The 24,205-nt window shown below is 36.6% G+C and overlaps 1 long non-coding RNA gene across 1 annotated transcript in view; it reads right to left on the bottom strand.

The window, feature by feature from the left end:
• The window catches only part of LOC128113740 (uncharacterized), a 55,281-nt gene that overhangs the window by 2,602 nt on the left and 28,474 nt on the right, over positions 1-24,205 (bottom strand). The window contains exons 2-5 of the long non-coding RNA XR_008219611.1: positions 23,177-23,274; positions 9,646-14,473; positions 6,681-6,757; positions 4,001-4,152 (exon numbers count right to left, since the gene is read on the bottom strand). This is a non-coding gene — a long non-coding RNA (uncharacterized LOC128113740). The remainder of the gene's footprint in view (positions 1-4,000; positions 4,153-6,680; positions 6,758-9,645; positions 14,474-23,176; positions 23,275-24,205) is intronic.

Here is a 24,205-nt window from a genome sequence, read left to right as displayed (position 1 = left end):
AATGCATGATTATGAATGAATCACAGAAATACAAAAAGCATGTGAGATAGCAAAGTATAGATAAGGCATGGTCTCACCAGAGATAGCATTGCAGTAATTATCAGATGTCTTTCCTTTAAAGAGCCCATGACAGGACCGGTCACTTCAATGTAGACTTTGGGTTCATCTCACACTTTGGGTGTTTATCTTCTCCTTGAGTATCTGAAATTTATTTTTGTATTTCCCTATTGAAGAAGTCACCATTTCACACCCATGTGTACCAGTTTTCATTGTGGGATATTAAATACCTCCCTTCTCAATTTAGATTTTCTCTGAATAAGGGGATTTAGGGTTCACAACTTGTTTCCAAACCTAAATTTGAGGAGAACATCATACATGATTTCTTATTGCTAAAATCCTTCTATTTTAAGTGATGCTTAGAGATGAAGTGAGCTTTCTTGATTATGGGGCATGGTCTCATAATCCGACCAAACAATGCTATATCCCACCCACCAATGCTACATAAGACCTTTTCTTTTTCAGAATGTTTAAGTTCCTGAGCCAGCAATTCATCATGCAATAATTATGTACTCAGTGGGAGGCAATTCTGAGAAATCACTGCCAGCTGATTTCTATGACAGGAAGTTCTTAACCATGTTAAGCACAGAATGATCTGCTCTACAAGAAATGTCTGTGACTTTCTTTTCACACATAGTGACTTCTCTGGAAGTTTGTGAGTAATGCTGGAGAGAGTTCTTTTAATTGTGTCAAGGAGTCACAATGAAGACTGTGTAGATGCAGATAGGCTTACCAGTATTTGATATTTCCTCCATATGTGAGTCAATCTGATTTGTTTATCAAGTGCTAGAGACAGGAACTAAAAAGTAATGATGCACTACAGAAAACTTTCCTGGCTCAGATTCATACAAGTTTTCTACATCTATTAATCTACAATGGCTGGGTCATAAGTGCATATTCCTTTAAATATTACTTTTGAAAATGTATGTTTAGGGGGCTGGGGAGATAGCTCAGTTGGTAAAATGTTTGCATTGTAAGCACAAGGACATGGGTTTGACCCTCAGAAAAAGGCTGGGTACAGTAGTGTGTGGTTTTAATCCCAGTTCTGGGAAAATGGAGATAGGAAGATCTTTGATCAGTCAGTCCAGCCTACTTAGTAAGTTTCAGGCAAGTCAAACACACACACACATACTATATATATATGTGCACATGTTAGTATGCATATACATAATAAAATTTCAACAAATTCCATAGGATTCCTTCCTATAATTAGTAACAGTTTCCAGCTAATCCTGGGGTATTATATGTGAGGATACTATGTGTACAAACAAGCATAGTTAAAGTTTTCCATAAATTGAAGCACTCTATTAACATAATGTTTCAGTTCTCTTTTGCTTTTCATGTTTAAAAGTTTACTTTGATAGAATATTTTGGGAATCAAGTGTAATAGTTATCTCGTTGTCAATTTAATACAACACAGAATCACCTGTGAGGAGAGTCTCAATGAGATATGGTCTATGTTGAGTTAGCCTATGGGCATGCCTGTGGGGATTGCCTTAATTAAGTTAATTTATATATCAAGAACTAGCCCACCCTGAGTTGCACCATTGACTGGGGATGGCATCTTGAACAGTATGGGAGTGGAAAAACAAACGAAGCTGAGAACAGGCATTTGACCAGGCGAACATGGATGCATTCATTGCTTTGTCTTCTTGACTGTGGATGTGTTGTAATCAACTGTTGAAGTTCTTGCCTTGACTTCTGCACAATGATGGACTGTGGTCTGGAATTGTAAGCTGAAATAAATCCCTTTCTCCCCAAATCTAATTTTTGTCAGGGTAATTTGTCACAGAAACAGAAGCGAAAGTAGAAACAATGGTATATTAGTGTTTGTGTGTGATGTATTTCATATATATGTATATATATACACATATATACATAGTAAATGCAATTTAAAAATAAAGGTAAAGCAAAACATCAAATGGAAATATACTGGGTGGTTGCTAAAGGAAAGTATTAATATAATAATAGTAACAAAATTTAACATTTGTTAGTGGTTTTTATGTATATGGAACTAATTTGTGCTAATAAGAATCCTACATAATTGATTAAATTGACTTTTATGTAAATAATGAAATTGTACTTTTGTTTTCTATTACGCTTCCTAACTCTTTTCAAAGGGTGCATTTAAGTAAAAACTGCTTCTCCTTTGTTCACAAAAACTTGTAAAGCAGCTTTGTTATTGATTTTACACTCTATCCAAAAAGGTTATGTTTCTCTTGTTTCTCCAAAATCATCCTTTAACTTTTCAGGGTGAACAACATATAAATACTCTTTTCTATTTAGATACCATTTACCTGATCTCCCAAGGGGCTGTTGGACACCTAATAAGCACAATTGGCACAATGCATCAGCTACACAGCATGGGCTAGAATTACTTCTGCTTGAGCTTGGGCAACTTAATTTTTCTGACTTTAAGCTAGGGGCAATGATAGTATTATCTCAGAGAGGTATTTGGACAATCAATGGGCTAATATAATGCTTGAGTAGAATAAGGCCTGGCATAATTTCTTATGCAGATTGACAGATTATGCCTATAGTTTACAGTAGTTTTCTATGTTATGGCAACTAGTAAATATGACAATTTCTTATACAAAGCTATACATCATGATATACGTATGCCAAATGACTGAGTCATTGAATAATTGCAAAGCTGAGAGCGGACAGCTGAAATCTCGAGGAAATTCAGCTAAACAAGGAACAGGCTTGCAAAGCATGATGCGAATTAATTTTAAAAACACATTGAGATAAATGGAAATTATCAATAAGAGAAAATGGAACCATCTGGAAAAAAAGAACTGAGAAATATTAGCCAGAGATAGGAAAGATGTCTCTAGAATGAGCAGGGGATGAAGCAGAAATGCAGACAGCAGAGGAAAACGAGAGAAAGATAAAAAGTTGGAAAACTGGTGTGAGAACAGAGTTCCACAGGAAGATTTAAAACAGTAGTTTAAACAGCTCAGCGTTTAGGTTGGCACCAGAAACCAGCCTCAGATAATAGCAGGCAGACAAGCATGAAGTCGCGATGAGCGTCTGCTCACAGACTATTTGGGACTCACTGATGCGGCCATTTCACAAGAGATGTCAAAGAACATTTAAGGAGAAATGGAGGATAGTGTACACACAGGATTTTTTAAAATGTTTATCGTGATATTTACTCATCACCATAACATATGAAAATATTGTAAACTATAGGCATGATCTTTCAAAATTTTGTTTAAATTGATATATATATATATATATATATATATATATATATATATATAGCCACATTAGATCAGAAATATGTGGAGAGGATACTTCTCAGCATCCAGTTTTATTTCCCTGAAGCCAATTCTGCTTGCATGCCAAGTAGATGTTGGAAAATTTCCATTGACTATTACACAAATTTCAAAAAGCCAAAGCATTGAATCAGAGGATAGTTTATGGCCCATTAACAATACATTCGCTTCTCAGAACTGTAAACACGGCCTTATGGATCTTAATGTAATTGTTTAGGATGAGTGTGTTGGCAAGCTCTGTTGGAGTCTGTTAACACAGTCTGGAAAGCAACATGTTTTAAGCAAATCTGCAAAATGTTACCAACTCATTAAGCTAAGCGCTTTATGGCTCAGTGTTCTAAAGCAATTTTGTGAGACACTTCTGAACAAGGCTGTATATTCATTTCTGGTTCTGTCATGATTGATGTGCATAGGAGGGGCCACTGTCCTTGTCACATTAGGCTGGCATGTCATCGTTTGTTGACTTTTGCCTAAGAATTCTTTATTTTATCCTGCACACAAGTCAATAGTGCAGGCAGGCATCTATGCACATCCTGTGGAAGAGATGCCGCTATATTTAAAACACAAAGATACTTCAAAAGCCACATTCCATATATGCAATATCATATTAACAGACACCTGATTTCCTACACATGCTTTTAAATTTAGCTTGTTATCGATACCTGGAATTAATTAGAAGGTTGTAAGAGATCACTGTAGTCCAACCTGTACTTAGTGAAGCAACACATTCAATAGCAACTCCAGGGGATAGACTGAAGTCCTGTACCTATAACATGAGGTTTCATGATTCAGTTGGAATGCTCTCAGTTGCAAACTGAAAAGAAAGCAAAACAATTCAAACAAGAGGAGAATTAATTCTCAATACCGAAACTTCAGTGGTTTGTCATTGTAGCCTATTGGTTCAGTATTAAGCTCTGTCACATTTCTTATCCCCCACCCACTTTCTTTCCTATATTTTTTTCCTCTAGTTCTGGGAATTGAACCCAGAGACTAGTATCTGGCTGGCATGTACTCTACTACCAAGCCACATTTTCACCCTCTCTCTTTATCTCTAAATCTTACCATTATACTCCCCTCCCACCCCCACGATGGCCTTTTTCCTCCTCTGTTTTTCTCTGCAATGCCACTCAGGGTCTCAGTGCTACATACTAACATTTCTATGGCCAGGTTAAAGGGCACTTTGGTTCCCAATGGTTCAAGCCAATGCTCTACATCTGAGTATTTTACACTTAATTGCATCACAGATTTGTCTCTAAGTGAGGATGGAAGAGATGAATGCTCAAGTTACCATACTAAGTGATGAACCCAAGTTGACTCAACAACCTCTCAGAGCTGACCTGAGTACTTTTCATTATTTTTACTCTCTTCATCTTTGATAATACATTGAGACACATCACATTCTTGCCTAGTCAGCTGAGACCCTCTTTCTAATGATACTAACCAACACAGCATCTATTCAGATTGGCAGTAAGGCTTTCTTTAGAACATTCACTAGAGATGTCTCTTTTTTTTTCTAGTTTTTCCCTTTCAAAATCATTTTCCATGTTGTTATTAGTGTGATTAACTTTAAATGCGTATTTCACTCTACCCCCACCCCACATCAACCTATTGTTTCTTCCATTCAAGATCTGTCTATTCTGTTTCCACCTCAAATTTTACCTTTCTTGTTGAGATCATCTGATACCTGTTACTAGCCCATAATTTCTTCTGCCTTCATTTCTCATTACACCAGATCTAACATGCCCCTGTTTTTCACTAATAGTGACTATCTAAAGGATGCAGACCACATATTATCCATTTTGTATTGTAAAAATACTGAGCATAATATATTGTCCCAGATAAGATATTAATAAACATCCACCAAATATAACTTCTGCAGTGCTGAATAATCCAATATTAATAGTCGATGTTTTAATGGTACAATGTTGGCAAAATTGCTCAAGCAAAGACAAATATATGTCTATGTAAGATTTTATATCTGCAGGAGGGTCTCATCCAGATGGCAGCAGGAGATAATTCTATATAATTATTTTGCATGTTTGTAAATTTTATGTGACAATGGCTAATTTTATTCTGATCTGTTTTTCATTGAAAACCGATAACCATGAAATACAATGATAAAGCCTCTCCTTGGAACAAAAGTTTGTTTTCTTTATGGTATATTATAAATGTTGAGGCTTCCTAAGCTTAAATATTCTCTTCTGCACTGCATGCGCAAGCAATAAACAACTTTGTCCATCTCAAAGGTCTTCAGGAATCTGGGACATAGGACAACCCCTGTGAGGATGTGGTGATATTCTGGCTGCTCCTACTGTTGCAAACAATACCTTTGCCTCAGACTCAGGTATGTGTGCCTTCAGTTAGCAGCATTCATAAATCTGCGGGTAGGGTAAAATCTCAGAACTCCCCAAATTCTTAGCCTGTGCCACAAATAGGGTCAAAAGCATATGTTTACTTCTACGACTTGGATTTTTGCAATGGCCTATTCCATGTCAAACTGAATCTGATGGAGTTCCCATCTTAGTCTTGGATGATCTCCTTAACAGCATTTTAATTGCCTTTGATAGATGTTCTAGTTTGTTTATAAAATCTATAAAGTTTAGTAATAGTCAACAAAAAGAAAATTTGACAAGTGCCTTGAATGAACTAGCATATTAAATCCTGTGCTCTGTTTACCTTTAATACCACCCCATATCCAGGGGTATGAGGAAAGACTGCCAGGTCTTTCTTAATCTGGCATTCTCACTTTCTACTATACTTAATTACAGTTTTATTTCTAGAGAAACATTGCATATTAAGCTTTCTTTCTTTTATATTGGCTGCTGATACGATAATATTGCCACATAATTGATGATGCAATATAAACCTTTTATACTATTATTTTATGACCTCTCAATTTAATTTTGTATACCAGACCAAGAAAGATTTCAAAATGGAAATTTGATGAAATTGTTTCTGAAACACCCATCACTGACTCCCTCTGGCCTCTGGATAAATTCTGTGCTTCAATCCAATAGCTGTATTTAAAAAGACTTTCAATGACAGTCAGCGTATTAAATATGAAGAAGGGAATTTCTTTCCTGGACATAATTTTGGGGGTTAGGCTATGAAAACTGGAATGGTACCAACTGAGGGAACCATGTCCCTCATCCTTTGCCACTTCACTAAGACTGTCTCTCATCCACAATGTCCTGGTCCTCTATAACCTAGTTGTGTTCCATGAAACAAGGAGAAAGGAGAGGAAAGATAGGCTACCTTTCTCTTAAATCTACACATATAAATTTGTTCAGATCCATTCTACTTTTACTCTATCAGTTGTAAATTAGACCAGTATGGTAATACCTGTTTGCAAGGAAGGTGGAAAATTTGAAGTGTGCTCTGTGTATTCTGCAGGCCCAGCTGAAAGTTCAGTTTAATGTCTACAAAATGATGGAGAATGCAGAATGGATTGTTGGCACTGGTTTCAGCTTTTGCCATCTTAAATACATAGACTATTCATAAATTAGCTCTTGTTTTTTCTTTAACAATAACAGATAGTACCACAACCCCATGAAAACATTACCAAAATACACTACATATTGTAACATTGCTTTTGTTTAAAATGTGACTTCCTTAACTGGACAAGAAGTTTTTCAACAACTGCGACTGTGTTTGACTTAAGTATATAAAGGGCACTGTTTAACAAAATGGTTGCTTCTAACCATTGAGTGAAAATGATTGAATGATTAAATACAGTGCTGAAAAAGTACTGCATTTTTTCACAGTAACACCCACATTTTACACAGGAAGAAACTTGGACTTAGACAATTAGACAGCTGGAGCAGCGTGGAGGTGACCAGCCCAGACCCTCCTTATGCCTAGGACACTAAAGTCCAAGTATCTTTTCATTCCACTCTCCTGAGACACTTCCTAATCTTATAAAATTTTAAGGACATTAAAATATGCAATTAAGATCTATCCCAGTTGCATGATTCCAGATACACCAGTTCTCTTTGTTCCCCCACCCTCCATGGGAAATGAAGAAAGACTTCTGAGATGCCATCCAGGCAGGATTTCTCAGATTGTGGAAAAGATGATCAGGGGACATTTTAGTTAAGAAAACAATAACAATGTTTTATTATAGAATTCTTCTCAAGGGCTGGACACATCTGTTTCTCTGGGCCTTTTAACCAATTTCATTAATTAACAATTTCGTGCTGACTTTCAGAAGTCATCCTCTTCACACTGTAGAAACAAGAAGACTAGGAATAAATGTGGACAGCTGATTTTGTGGTACTTTCAGCACTTCTTTTCAGAACTGCTTCCACCTGGGTGGGGAGAATTGCCGCTCTTTTGCGTCTTTGCTGATGTTTTATCTTCTCACAGTCATCCTTAATACAGTTTCACAAGAATTGTATACTGATAACCAAAATTGTTGTACAGTTAAAAAAGAAAAACACTTGATAATGTGAAAACTAACCAAAAAATGGTGACAGAGGTAAAAAAGAGTCTTGAATACAAAAGGAATTGTAAGCAGTAAATTTGCATTCTTATTTCAAATATATTTTGGTTGATATACCCAAATCCATTTGTTTTCTTCCTCTTCTTCTTCTTCTTTTCTTCTTCTTCTTCTTCTTCTTCTTCTTCTTCTTCTTCTTCTTCTTCTTTTTCTCCTCCTCCTCCTCCTCCTTCTTCTTCTTGTATGTGAAGAAAAGTGAAATTCTTGTGTTTAATTAAAACACACACACACAATTGGATGTATGAAACTATGAGATGAGAAGATTTTTATGTAAATAATGGAATTTACATAAAAATACTTTAACTTTTTGATGTTTTAAACTATAATACACACACACACACACACAACACACTTGTAATTGTGTGAAAATTATCCTGTGGCAGTTAATACACTGACTTTTGCAGCTTATACACACCTGATCTTGCCAATATAGTTATTTAAAATTATATCAACTCTCTTTGCAATGTTTAATTGGAATCTTTAAATTGCTCAGGAGCCTCAAAACCTCATTGATTTCTTTTCCCTAATAAAAACTTTTGGCTACAAACCTCTAAGTGTTAATTGCTTTACTGACCAATGCTCCAAGTACTAAAAGGTTGTGAATGGACTTGATGCCAGATTCAGTTACACATTTACAAAATATTTACATGATACAATATTATATAATCCCGTGGGATTTACTTCAGGATTCTTGTACAATATTTACTTTAGGATAAAATGACTTTTTGTTCCCTAAAGCTTTTGAAATCTGGAGGTGCTGGCAGTGGTCAAGGTTGATGATACACATTAGAGGAAATGAGCTGTGCTAACTACAAAATTTAAGTTGAAACTGAGAGATGTTTTCATTTCTCTAATCTCTAGACACTCATCTGAGTGGATCAGTCAGTCAGCTGACATAGTCCACACAAGATGTTGAATCCTGAATCACTGACAAAAAGCTATTAGTATATTTACATGTGTATTAAATGTGGATAGATGCAGAATACCTTCCGTGAAAAATTTATGATGATAGAAAACAGTATATGCTATCTAATAATTCATTATTTTTATATGTATGAGTTTTTCTTACATGTATATGTGTACTACATGCCTATGTGGTACCTGTGAATGCCAGAAGAACTAGTTGAGTCTTCCGGAACTGGAATTACAGACATGTATTATATTCTATGTAGGAGCTGGGAATCAAATCTGGCTCCCCTGTAAGAGCAGCAAGTGTGCTTTTAATTACAAGCCCTTCCTCTAGCCCCACAAAAGTATATATTCTCAATTCTGTCTTTTCTCTACATGTCTCTGTCTCTCTCTATTTCTCCCCCCGCCCCTCCCCAAACACCAAACAACAAAAAACAAAACACTGCACAAGCAGCATGTTAGCAATGGATTTTTAATTATTCCAATGGGAAGTGAGATTTTGTCCCTCTGTCAAAGAAAAAAAAACAAGATGGGGGTATGAGACAAATTTCCATTTTATTATCAACTTCCAGTCTCCAAAGGGGAGCCAGTGTAATGGTCCATGATATAAAGAGAAGCAAGATACATGACAAGAAGGCTCTCATGGCTGGTCCATCACTTAATATACAGAAGACACAATCTTCATATATTTACATTACATTTGCTTCTCATTTACAAACACAAAATTAACCTCATCCTTCAATTCATCATGAAATGAAATTACCAAATGAATTCAAATACTAAGCAGAAAACCAGAGCCTTTCTCTCTGGCTCCAGCTCTTTCCTTTTTATATAATACTTTTTTTCTAGGCTATTCCTTGATATAACCATAGAGACACTCACACATATGAAGGTACTCACTTCCACTTCTCTGCTTCTGTATCTTTGCAAAAGCTCACCTGTTATCCTGGTGTTTGCCCCTAAATTTCAAGAAACAAAATGTAAATACCTTTCAATATTCAGAGGCCTATTTCTTTCCATCACAGTACCATGATTGATGAAAGTAATGACATGAATTAACTTTGTAAGAACAATAGTCTTCTATTGTGTAGAGACCTAAAGCAGGCAAAAATAATGACTGCTTAAATGCGAGCTGAACAAGGGCAACAACCATGGATATGCTATTGTGGATAAGGGAAAGCCCATGAATTCTCACAAAGAACTACAGGCAATTTGGAATGCTTAGGGCAGGAGAAATAGTCTTCTCCAGGGAAAAGCAGATCAACTGGTTATCCAATATCAAACAGTCAGCCTTGAAATCATACACATACAAGTAACATTATATACACTAAGTGGGTTTTACTTATGTATTTAGGAATAACTATACACACATAGACACACACACACACACACACACACACACACACACACATATATATATATAAACAACAGTTAATAAAAAATAAAGTAATAAATTTTCAAGAGAAAAGGAGTGGCATATGGGAAGGAATGCGGGAGACAAGGGAAAGGAGAAATGATGTAATTATAATCTCCAAAAATAAAAGAAATAATTACAAAAAGAGTGTAAGTATGGGAATAACTAGGCTGTTTCATATTCTAAGAGATGATAATCTGGATGAGGATAAGACCAGTTTTTTGAAAAGGAAGAGGTCAGATCTTATATGCATTTTAGAAGGAGACTCTATTGATCTTATTCATAAACTGGATATGAGTGTGAATTACAAAGAGAATCAGTTTGGGGATTGGGTGAGCCAAATGCAGATGGTTAAAAACACACTGTTTTTTCCTAAGAATAATCAAGATAATTTTAGAACATTTAACACTCGAAAACTCTGCTAAAGATGCAAGTCCAATGGGAGAGAAAGCAATTGGATATGGAGCAATTGGAGCTTAGAGAAGGCAGTCAGGCTAGAATTATAAATCAAGAAGACACAAATGATTTAAAGACCTAGAAAATACATACATTCCCTGGAGGAGGCATGTAGAGAGGAGAGGGCTATGAGCAGCTCAATAAGGTAAAAGAGAAGAGTCTGCTTTTGCTTAAGGACAAAGAACTATTAAATGATATCTAATGTTGCTGAGAGTCTATGGAACTCTCAAAAAATATTCACTAATTTTTGCAAAATGGAGACAAACTGGAGCTTTGATAAGGTCATTGATCAGAGAGTGTTTGGAGTGAAAGCAAATTTGGTCATGAATTAAAGGATATAAAAGAAAAAATTTTAAAAGTTTATAGAAAAAAACCATGAACAAACAGTAGAAGTTAGGAGAAAATTGAGTTGAAAATTAACTCATCTGTAGTGCGTGTGTGTGTGTGTGTGTGTGTGTGTGTGTGTGTGTGTGTGTGTATGCACATCTGGCAAAGAGATGACAACCTTGAGTGTCATTCTCTTGAATATCATCCATCTCCTTTGAAAAGTGTCTCTTGCCGGGCGGTAGTGGCACACGCCTTTAATCCCAGCACTCGGGAGGCAGAGCCAGGCGGATCTCTGTGAGGTCAAGGTCAGCTTGGAATACAGAGTGAGTTCCAGGAAAGGCACAAAGCTACACAGAGAAACCCTGTCTCAAAAAAACCAAAAACCAAAAACAAAACAAAACCAAAAAAAAGGTCTCTTATTGGCCTGGAGCTTACCGATTAAACTGACTAGTGAATGAACCCCAGGAATCCTCCTATCTCTATCTCCCTAAACCCACGATTACAAGCAGGCTATCATGCTCAGTATTTTTACAGTTTTCTGGGGATTGACCTCAGGTACTCATGCTTGTAAAGCAAGCACTCTATTGACTGAGCTATCTCATCATGCTGGACTGTTCTTCTTTTTTTTTTTTTTAATTTGAAGAACTAATTATGGGACAGTCCATTCAGGAGAGGAAAACCAATGATGCAAGAAGGGAGGAAGAGCCAACTGACACACACATTCAGACATTTTGGGAAGACACTCAGGATTATCTACACAAGGACAGTGGGTTTAGTTGACAAAGACAGTCGTGCCTGGTTCTGAGATGAGAACACATGCAGGGGTCCAGGAGAGTGCAGATCTGGCAGTGAAAACGTGAGAAAGCCCGGAGTTGATCCCATCTACTGTTTCAGTGAGGGGATGGTTAAGACCTTCCAGTGTGGAAGAAGCAGGACATAGAAACTGTCTCTGCAGGTGGGAAAGCAAGTTCCTTGGAGAAACACATCTCTTTACCAAGGCACAGTCCAGCTCATCACTAAGATGCGATGTGGAAGCTCCTCAATTCGATTCTGTGTGTTTCTTCACTAATGTCCAAAAGCATTCGGAAAGATACAGAAGAAATCAGATTATTTTTTGCTTTGAATTATTAGTAACTAGTACATATTTTATTTTCCTCTATATAAACAATGAGGAAAGTGATGAAGATTCATAGCTCAGTTCCCCATAGCACATACTTTGTTATAATCCATAAATAAACTTACCAATACAATTGGAAATGAATGAATACTTTCTTGCTATTTTTATAAATTGGGTCAAGATTATATTTTATTTAGGAAAGTAAAATATCATTATTTTGGAAAAGAATGTAAAACAAGAATGTCAGATTTTATCAGACTTAAGCTGCTATTAAGTGTTACATATATTTTTTTCTGCCTTCCTTTGTCTCATAGAAGAGAACATGCCATATTTGAGGTTCCAAATAACATGCCAGAATGTAGACTCTCAAGAGTGGATACAAGGCATGTCAGCGAGGCTGAGTATTTTAGCCAGATGCCCAGTTGGAACATCATTGCTAAGGCACTAGATAGGATTGCTGAGTGGTGTGTTGAGTTTTTCATTGGAAATGCCAAATTGAATTGTAAAACAGCTGATATTGTGATGCCTGCTTGAAATGTGACCTGGAACTAATATTGATGTAGAAAATCTGCTTGTGTATCAGCAGCAATGTTAACACTTAAGATTTTTTCCCTGAAGGCTGGAGGAGTTGGTTTAGCTGGCGAAGAAATTGCTTTAAAAGTGTTAGGGCCTTGAATTCTGATTTCTAGCACTCCTATAAAAGCAGAGTGTGGCAGTAGACCTATAATCCTAAGGGGGAGGGGTCTCAAATATGTATATAAAGAGAAGAGTCATCAAGGTTCAAGTTGATATTCAAAATTTTGGTAACTTTTTAGTTAAATATTGGTCTAATTTACAGTAAGCATTATGGACTTTGGAAAACATTCTTTCCAGAGTTATTGTTTTGATAGTAACACACACACACACACACACACACACACACACGAACACACACACGCGCACACACACACACACACACAAACAGAGAAGGGGAGAGAGAGACAGAGACAGAGACATGGACAGACAGACATTTGTATACTATGTGCCATAAAATAGCTTGGAACTATGACTTGCCGCTTCTGCAAATGAAGATGGGCAGTTGTTAGTGCTTTAAAAAAAATAAAAATAAAAATAACTAAAAAAACCCAGCTTAAACAATTATCTCAAGTTCTCATTTACATGATGGCTTATTTTTAACCCAATAAAATAAAACAGAATAAATGAAGATACTGAAAAGTATTTGAGAGAATTATCTGTTTTCCCATCTCTACTTTTGTTGAGCAATAGAATACATTACAAATTACTTTGGTACTGCTAGTGAAAATTCATAATTTGCTTATGAAAATTATTATTATCTTATAATAACATACTTCATGTGTAATTATAAGCAGAGTTCTCTTCTCTGTTAATTTATAAACTGCATTTCTAATGAAAATAGAATTACATCACTTTACTGCTTCTCTTTCCTCCCTCTAGCCCCTCCCAGATATCCTCCTTCCAAACACTCCCCTGCCATTTCCCACTTTCAAAGTTGATACCCTCTTTTTCTTTGTTAATGTCACATACATACATACGCATGTATGCACATATCTAAAAAACAACATGCTGACTCTGTTTCTGTTGTTTGTGTGTATATAGTTTCAGGGCTGAACACTTTATAATAGATAACGAATAAAGGCTCAGGACAGGCTAATTAGCCCTCTTCCAGCAGTCTTTAGCTGCCTATATTTCTTTTTTTTTTTGGGTGGGATCCCATAAAATTTCCATCCCTCCACATAAGCATGTCTATTGACTTTGCCATTGTTCTAGTTCTGTTCATTCAGCGATTTCTAGGAGAGACTGTTCATAGCAGGCTTCCTGATCATCTGGCTCAGGGAGCATCTTGGAAGGGAAGCCAGAAATACTGCAAGTTGAGTTCTTGCATATATACATAAATCAAAATTTCATAACTCATTCAAATTTTATTGAGAATATTGAAAGCAATGCAGTATGGTTAGAGATGTAATCAACAAGAAATATAATGTATATAAAGGGGTGGTTGACATATGTAGACAGTGGTCAGTGACAACCTTGCTGAAGATGTAACAGCTGAGCAGAAATATGAAAGGGCAAAAAACAAGAAAGAAAAAAGAAAGGAAGACAGTCCATGAAATGGTCTGGTGGAGAATGTTCCAAGTAGAAGCAGAGTCTTTCTCTTGAAAATTTTTTAGGGATCCACATTTTAGTGGGATTCTGGGAGACTTCAAAGTACTGTTATTTTGTAATCAAAGAATATACTCATCTGTTTGTGTTGGGTGATGCAAATGATGGGACAGATTTATGGAAAATGGTGGTGGTGAAGCCAGCGTCTAATATCGAATGAATATAATTTCTTGCAAATTCACGATTCCCAAGGTAGGAATCTATCACCTCCAATGGAGTTCAGGAAGTAGTACCTGAGTGGTAAGAAAAGAAAGGAAATCAGAGCAAGAAGGAGACACACCAGACCATGTGGAAAGGTGTAAGAAAGACAAATTAGGATGTTTTCTATCTCAAGTGTGGAGGGGAGCCAGTGGAGAATGTCAACAGAGGAGTAATACAACTTACTATCTATTTCTTCTAGTTTTCAGATAATGGATTAAAGGAGGGCCAAAGAGGAAGCAAAGCTATCTGTTTGGGATGATTGTGCTAACCGGAGTGGGAAATGATGGTAGTTTATATCCATCATGGGTGGTGGAAGTTGTAAGAGAGTAGGTTGGTAGCGTAGGTTCTTGTAGGTAGGTAGTCAAAACTTGCAATGGGAGTGATGATAAAGGAAAGAGGTTCTTCAATGAAATTAATGAAAAATGTCAGAGTGTAATTATTTAATTAGCATTTAACACTACTGCATATATAGTTAAATTTCACAGTATCAAATTATATTGTTTCTTAGTTTATAGAAATTGAGGACAAGTGAAGTACTCCCATTGAGTTATTAGTACTTACAGTTGAAAATAAATACTGTTGAGCATTAAGAGAGAAAAATTTAAGTTTATTAAAAGTAGTTTCCCATTGTTTTATTATTCATATGTGTCAACAGCAACCTTATGGTTTAAAAAGAATGGTTAAAAATACATTTATTAGTTTTTTGTGTGTGTATGTGCCTGGGCAAATATCCCACAGCATGTGTGTGGAGGTCAGAGACATCTTGCAGGAGATGGTTCTCATCTTTGTCATGTGGGTCCTGGGAATCAAGCTCAGGTCCTCATAATTTATATTAAGCACCTTTAATTGCTGAGCTGTCTCATCAGCCAATATGTTATGTGTTCACAATTTATAATCCCTAGGAAGTTTGATGGTTTCTGAATTTTTGATGTTTTATGTGATCTTCAACTAAAGACATGAAGCAATTAGGTTTTGTGTTACGAAAGTAAGCATCGTAAATCTCTTTTAATAGTGCTAGCAGTTTGCACAGCACTTATTTCTCAGTTATGTTTACTTTGTACAACAACTGTGGGAAATGTGTGATCAACTGAGAATGTTGAGATTTGGGATAAATGACTTGCGCAAAACTGAGTCAATAAAAATCATAGAATCTGATCTAAAACCCATAACTTCCAGCTCTGAATTAAAGTTATCTTCTGGATGTCATAATTAAACACATAAAAAATGCTAAACTATGATCTAATTGATAATTCATTGTATCTACTAGAATGTCTATACCTCTAATACATGTTAATGCCACTAAGTAAATATCATTTCATAAGAAATACAGATCTAACATGAACTATTTAGGGAAATAAAAGAAACAATTTGAATAAGGAGTTCTCTAGAAAAAAAAAACCTTGGAACTATAGGATTCCTAGCATTTGTGGGTAACACATAAAATAAAAAAGTGAAAGGCCTTTGAATGAAATAAAAATAAAGAGACATAATGATGAATACTGCAGCAGTACAGAAGGCATCACTAACTATTCACTTAAGGGTTGCCTCTTCTAGTGTCTAGACTCTGCCAAAAAGAGAGGCAAAGAAAATGTGTTGAATAATTGATAATCCAATTGACGTTTGCCCATGCTTTCTATCAGTGACATTTTTCTCAGGGAACTAATAACATCCATTTAACACAGACCTTAGCTAGTGCTTTGCTGTATGGTATGAAGAAAGCTGAAGGCCTGGTCTCAGTGCCCCAAAAAACTGTTTCATATATTGAACACATTTTACTGCAAGTTAGTCTTAATCTTTGCTCATTTGTATTAAATAAAACTTAATTTACTCCTTATCATTTCCTCAAACTAATAAATAAGCAGAAATAGAGAAAGTTGTTGCCTGTGGTGTGTTTAGTTAATGAAAAAAGTCAAGAGGGAAATTATTTTATGAGAACTCCATGGAAACAAATGTTTGTCAAAAGGAAAATGATGCATTTTATCATTTTTTCCTTCAGGATAATTTGAGTAGAAGCTCTCAGTCTATTTCTGATCAAAGCTTGAACTTTGAGCCACTGTGGTAGTAATTTAGATTTACTAATTTTTTTGTCTAGGTTTATCATTTTATAAACCATAGGTAAAATACCATTTTTTAAAATGATCTAACTAGATTTCTATTTGAAACAATGTCTCTTGGAAAGGAACCACAATGTTGTGTTTTATGTATTCTAATGCACAGATATTTTAAAGTCTTAATTAAAATTGTTTGTTCTTTGTTTGAGTTGAGAGAGTCATAGAGGGTAGAAGAGAATTATTCCCAGTTGCCTCGGTGGGTATGCATCTACAGCCCCAGAATAGCTAAGTTTATATTTCACACTGAAGCTTGAAGCTACTAGGCTGTTTGCTTGTGTGTTGACTCACAGAGAGGTTCATTAATAGTACCTGCTACTCCCATTCACAAATCAATGAAGACTGCATAGCTTATGTAACCTTAATGCCTTCTGTTTGCACTGGGAGGATGGAGCATTTACACAGTACTTTACTCCCTCTGGGGAGAAAAAGCTGCTTCCACTAGTGGCCACATCAATCTCTAAATGATCTGTAATGGAATTTCCTGTGATATTTTCAAGCATAACTGATATTTAGATGTGGATTTAATTGTCAGTTATTTATTGCTGTATCCAAGGAGTTTTCCCTCATGGGATATGAAAGATTTGGTTTAAACTTTACATATTCTTTGTGCAGAACACGCTTACTTGACGGAAAACTGTGCAGTGTGTAAGTATTCTATTTGAGCAGGGAACAAAGGCTGAGGTTGTGGGTAAAGCCTCCTGTAGAACTTCAGTTGAAAGACTTCATGCCAGTCTTTGAAGTATTGTGTGTCATGGGGACCAGTCTGATCCACGGGAATATAACTAGGATTCTGTTCTTTCTTTGCTGTCAGAGGGAGGTCATGGGTTTTCCCCGCAAGGAGCCTTGTGAAGTCCTCCCTGGCCTAAGGCCATGCTTTCTCCCCCTTGCATCCTTTGAGAGTTGTTGGTCCTGAAGATGAACAAAAACCTCCAATTAAGAGCTGTTATCTTTCTCTTTTGTAATGGCAGGTCGAAATCAAGATTTGATTTCTGCAAAAGGTGTTCTCAAAGTCTTCTCTGGCTACTAAGTGGAAAGTTAGTAAACTACAGACATTTATTTCTTATGATTCTGGAAGCTGACAAATCCAAGATAAAATCATCAGCAGATTCAATATCTCTTGAGAGTCCATTTCTCTCCCCAGGAATGGGGGCACCATCTTGTTGCATCCTCACATTGCGTAAGGAAGTAAGGGGAATCTCTGAGGTCTCCTCTATAATTATAAATCATAGTCAAAATTTCACCCACATGACATTAAGACCTTTTAAGAGTGCCACCTATCAATCCCATAAACGTGGGTGTCAGATATCAAAATGTAAATTTTGAGGGAACATAAAACCACAGTCTTCTTTCTGTCTCTTCTTTCTTTAAAAGGAAATAGGAAAGGATATTTTTTTTCCTGATTCTTAGCTTGTGTAAGTTGATAAACACAAGACCTACCAGGGTGACAAAGACAGTCTGTCATTCCTGGGCTTATTGGCAGAGCAGAAAGACAAACCCAATAGTAAAGACATTTCTAAAGGAATATTAAGGTCCATAGAAAAGTTAATGTGTGGATGGCTTGTTCAGTTATTATTCCATTTACTTAAGTGTGGTTATGATAGGTATAACATTGGCCAGAGTCCATACTGAAAGAGACTTACAGACAGGGCCCCTTCTGCTTGGTATCTATGTGATCTCTAGTGCCTTTGTCTCCTAGTTCAGGGACCCCTGTCTCAAAAGAAAGATTTAACTTAATATACGATGATAGTTATAATGGCTAGTGAGGTGGCTCAGTTTAACAAAGCCATTGTTGCTAAGCTTGATGGCTTGAATCGATCCCTGGGACTCATGCAGTAGAACAGAACCATTCTACTATAGTCTTAGATAACTGTGCCTTTGTCTAGAATGCCCTTCCTCCTGATCTTCCTCTTCAACTCTTCATGGTTTATGCATCAAAGACTAACTTGTCAAAGAGACATATTTTGCTCATCAAAGTAAAAAGAGGACATGATTTGTTTCCTTTTACATATTTAGTATCAAGAAACCTGATTAACTTATTATAAACATTCAGTAATTTAAATGAATAATGAAGTCTGTGGTAGTCACTATTGCCTAGATAGAAGTAATTGTTTGACTTCTGTATAGTCGATATGCAATATGACTTGTTGGACCTCAAAAATCATGAACAAAGGTCATGTGTCATTCTGAGTCAGCACATTTAATACCAGTGTAGGAAACCTCATAGCACTTTTTCCTTCTGTCATGTGAGTACTATATCCAAAATGAAATAAAAATAATGATGACATGACAGTAATCTACATAGACTGATGACATTAACAAGAAAAAGTAGTTTCTTGTTTAAAGGGGGAAGAAAGTATGAAAAGGCTGCTCCTTCGTGTTATGTATTTGATCCTTGTGATAATTCATCAGCAATTAAGACTGGTAGGCCTGACTTAACGATTCTCAGGCAAAGTATGCTTGCCTGGGTGTGACATGGAGGAGGATGATAGGTAGGTTTAATTAGAGTTGGGGTTCTGCCAAGAAAGTAAGATGGAGTATGAGACACATGAAAGAAGCAATTGCAGGAGAGTGACAGATGATGAACTCTACATTTGGTACCTAGAAGAATGCTGATATGAAAGGGCAGCAAAGAGAGCTGAATGCACAGACAGTGTTACTGTTTTGGTTAAGAAGCCTAGATCTGAAGTATAGTCATGGGCACAAATAATTAACTCTAAAACACTGTAATATATCCTATCTTTAGATGAGTTTAGAGTTTAAGGGGATAATTAATTTTATCTGAGGGCAGGGGCTAAGGAATATGTCTTACATACACTTACCACTCTGAAAGAATTATACCAAAGTCTCAGCACAGAGGTGGCCCTTTTACTAAACAGGCTATAAGTAGCTTAGAATTTGAAGAGCTGGGCTCATACTGTTGAGGACTTAAGCTTATCATTTTTACCACTTTATTTGTAATATAAACAGATATTATTGGAGTTTGGGCACTTAGAGACCCTCTTAAACCTTCCCAGGCTCTCAAAAACTAACTGAGGTGATGAAATAGTTCTGTTGGATGTGAGATGTAGGGGACAAACACTGAAAAATGTTAATGATGTCATTTGAAAACCTGGAAGAAATAGCAATGTCTTTGTTAAGACAGCCTGTCTGGAAGAAATAGCTGTCCTTGGGAAATGGGAATGGAAAACTAGCACACTGTGGGGCTGAGTGTGAATATAGAGTTGATGTGCTTGGACTGGAAATGTAGGCTGGATGACAAGAGGAAGGTATCCATAGTTGGATACCTCATTCATCAAGATGCATTTTTGTTGAAACGTGCAACTGTATTGTAGGCTTTAAACTACCACACTCTTCCATTCTCAAATGTTATCCTTTGCTGCTTAGCCATCTTGACAAACATTATTCCATAAAGCCTCCTGTAGACTTAAGTTAGGAATATGATGGACAGAAACTTTTTCCAGAGGAGGTTAGTACTTACCATTGTGTTTCTCTGAATTTTCCCATGGCTTGGTGTTACCTTCTCCAGCAGGTTTACTGGCAGCAGCAGAGTCACTGAGGACACTGCATGTGGAATCCTGAGTTTTGGCTTAAATCATATTCTGTTTATTTAAGCTTGATGGATCAGGACAAGACATTTTCTTAAACCATTTTCCTCCACCAGTGGAATAAGGATTGTAGTCCGTAGCCTAAAATTTTATTAGCAGCATTATGGAAATCATATAATAGAGTTTTTCATGTGGACAACCAATCTTCTCCAAATAGTTGTGATGACTTATTTTCATGTGTCAAGTTACCTAGGCTGTGCGGCTCAGACATCAAGATAAGCATTATTTTAAATGCTTCTGTGGAGGTATTTATAGCTGATATTAATACACGCATCAGTAGCCTGGGTAATCTGATTACTCTCTAAAGTGTCATCTCACCAGTTCCTTGGAAGACTGCAATAGAAAACTGACCAGGGAGAAGAAGGACTTCTCGCTGCAGACTGCCTTCAACTCCAAGTTCAATTATTCTCTGCACCTGTAGCCTCTGGACTAATCATGGGGTCTTTGTCTTTAGTCTACACTCTTGTGTACACAGTTGTGTGGGACATTCCCTTAAGTTCTCATTCATATCCCCATTGTCTCTTTGTAATCTCTTTCCTTCTCTCTCCCCTCCTTTTGTCACATGCATGAGCACATGTGTGTGTGCACTTGCACACATGTGTGCACAAACACACACAGACAGTTTTCATTCTTTCAAGTCATTTTCGTGGGAGAACCACTCTAATAAGCTAATTCAAGTAGAAAGCTAACAGAACTGCTAAAATATAAGGGAACTGATTTTGGATCATGCATACATGAGAACAATGAACTTAGAAGCAATTTCTAATTACAATTCTTAATAAATTTCTAATTGCAAAGGAACTGAAACTTTACCGGTTAGTTTCCTAGCATTTACTGTAGAGGATGCTCAGATTACTGCCATGGGCTTGAGAGAACCTTTCTGCTGTGACGGAGGGAAAGTAGTCGACATTGTTGACACTAGTAGAGGTGTGCCATGGGACTATGGGTTTGTATACTTCTTTGTATTTTTAAAGTTACTTCCCACATCCCAGTCACAAACTACAGTGCGACTCCTCACTTTTTCCTTCTATGCACTTCCCTGTCTCCCTTAAGTATTCTGCTATCATTATTTAAAATTTACCCCTAAAGTTACTCTTGAGTCAATATCCGGGTGGTATGTTTATTGTTTTTATTATGATACTTGTGACAAATGTTTGGTTTATTTATACTTTTTAAGTTTTGGGTTAATTGATTAAAGTGTGGAATAAATGCATGCAGTTACTTTTACAGCATCCTGTCTCATGGAGAGGTATATTGGTAAGCTTGGTAACTACAAAAACATGGATGAGAATACATTTTGATTAAATGAAAATTCAGAACATGGTATTCAAGTTCTATTTCAAAATTGGAACTAACTTGGTATTTTTTATGGGTAAATATTTTCTGGTTTGTTTGTTTTCTTCAGTAAGCTTGTTGATATAATGAAGTATTAGGGAGGTACTAGAAGGGATAAAGATTATATCGTAATAACTCATGTCCAACATTACCACATCTTCCTTCCATTGCTTGACAGACAATATCCTAAGTATTTTACGTATGGATTTGACTTTTTTTCTCACCAGAGATTTGAAATCTAGGTGAAATGTGTCACCTAACGGATGGGTAAATGGAAGCAGCTTTAGCTTATGCACCCTGTACAAGGCCAGGGTTATAACAGGTCTAGAGCCTAGACATAAAGTTCTGTAGAAGGGTTCTCCTAGCCAATGGATTCTTTTTCAAAAAAGGACTTATTTTACTTATGTGTACATGTCTCTGTGTGGGGATATGCACATGAATTCAAGTACCCATGTAGGTCAGAAGTGGGTATTAGATCCATTGGCGCTGGAGTACAGATAAGTTGTGAGTCAACCAATATGGGTGCTAGGAACTGGGTCCTCTGCAAAAGCAGCATTTGCTCTAACCACTGGGCAATCTAGCCAGGTTCTGACTAATGCATTAGAACCATTGTTTATGCTTAGACTCTGTTATCACTGAATTTCCTTTGGTTTCTTATGTATGTGCTCCACTTTCTTTGGTAGGACAAGTAAGAATTGCCAGAACAGTTTCTCAAAATTCCCATTTATAATCCATGTGTGAATACTGCTTGTCAAAACTCCCCTCCCTCCTCCCCCTCTTCTCTTCTTCTCCCCTCTATTCCTTCCTTTTCTCCTTCTTCCCCCAATCTTCTCTTTCCTTTCCCAGTCACAGTTTCTTAGCCTTTGTCCCTTTGCTCCTGGACAATGAGGGCTTTCTGACTCCATGAATCCTGGATTCCAGATTTAGAAAAAAGTTTAAATGTTCTTGGAAGTACAAGAGTAGTTATTTTTTAAAGGAAAAAGTCAAGACAAAACCTTTCTGTGTGGATCTAAATTTTCATTAATATTAAATACGTATCACATACCTAGGCTTGTGTGAGATATATGAAATCTATAAAATATGCTTAAAATAGCAACAATAATTACAAACTAGAATAAAATGACACCAAAACAGAGTGTTATTTTCATTTTCTCTAATGGATCTCTTGTTTTTCAGTTCCAGTGACACTGGACTTCAGAATGAAAGCCCATATAACTAAAAATGAGCTGCAACACTATTTAAATTGGTCTCCTTTCTCTTAGTCCTGGGAGATTAATTATCTGTCATTTTCTTTGAGAAGATTACCTTCTTCTGACATTCCCAACAGAAGGAGTTTAACAATAAGGATAGAAATTCTTCCACGACAGCACTGTAGACTCTCCTTATAACTCTATGGATGTTTGAAATACTGGCACACAAGGTTTTTCAGGAAGAATGAGAGTGAGAAAGAACAGCAGCCTGAAGGAATGCATTTGCTGCTTACAGTGCAGTGGGCAGCCTGGAAATTAAAGTTCTTGAAGCTCTTTGTTAAGACAGAATCTTCACTGGGGAATGTTGAAGGAAATAGGCTCATCCCCAAGAGCTCTATTCTGTAGCTGGTCTGGTGCAGTGGACCCACACAACACTCAGCCATGCTGAACAATATGCTGGGTGCTTGCCCATCCTTTGAGCTGCATTTTCTTACCTCTGGGAGAGAAGAGACTTTCACTTGTACTCTCTGTTCTTTCTGGAGTTCACATCCCCATTTGTTACCTGTGATTCAACAGCAAGTATGTCTGTTAACTGTAAAAACATATGGAATGATAGTGTGAGGGAGAAGGTAGAGAGGAAGGATAAAGAAGACACTTGTCACGTTTTGAAAAAACAAAGGTTTAGAACATTTTGAATTTCATCCAAGAAGATTCCACATGTTGAGTGTTAAAGTACTGAATTCTTAAATAATTCTTTAAAATATTTCTAATTTCATTCTCACGGTAGGGAATGATGAGCTTGTCCTGTTTGTTTTTTGTTTTAAGATTTATTTATTCATTATGTATACCGTGTTCTGTTTGTATGTATGTCTGCACACCAAAAGGGGGAACCAGATCTCACTATAGATGGTTGTGAGCCACCATGTGGTTGCTGGGAATTGAACTCAGGACCTCTAGAAGAGCAGTCAGTGCTCTTAACCTCTGAGCCATTTCTCCAGCCCGCTTGTCCTGTTTTATCTGATAAAAAAAATGGGGGAAAATGGTCAGGTGTCTTGGTCAAGAGCTATACAAAATAAACCCAAGATCTTTTAAGATTCTAGGGTCCAGTACTGATCTGTCCACTTGTTTATTTGTATACTGTAATACCTTAATCGTGGTAGTTAGGACTCCTGGTACTATGCTGTCTAACTCTAATTTCTGAAATCCTGTCTAAATGACTTCTAAGTATGATCTTTATTCATTCTTTAATTGAAACCAAGCTGTTTTCAACATAACCCCTGAAGATCCTGTTTTGTGACAAGTAATCTTATCTGCTGCTGAAAGTGTGAATAAATTTTAACACCTCTTGAGTCATAGTGGATTCACCATGGGCTTGTGTGTGTGTATTTACTACTATCTCATGGTTATAACTGCTTGCTACAAATATCTGGTTTGAGAGGGAATATTACATCTTATCTCTTTTCACGTTCTCTGCCTTTCACAGATTGTTTTCTGCACTCAGGATAGATTATTAAGAGGGGGTA

The sequence above is a fragment of the Peromyscus californicus genome, unplaced genomic scaffold, assembly GCF_007827085.1.
Source record: "Peromyscus californicus insignis strain IS unplaced genomic scaffold, ASM782708v3 Scaffold_18__1_contigs__length_77618521, whole genome shotgun sequence".
NCBI lineage: Eukaryota > Metazoa > Chordata > Mammalia > Rodentia > Cricetidae > Peromyscus > Peromyscus californicus.
Note: the sequence above shows the minus strand (reverse complement) of the source record. Positions and strands in the feature narration are given on the sequence as shown.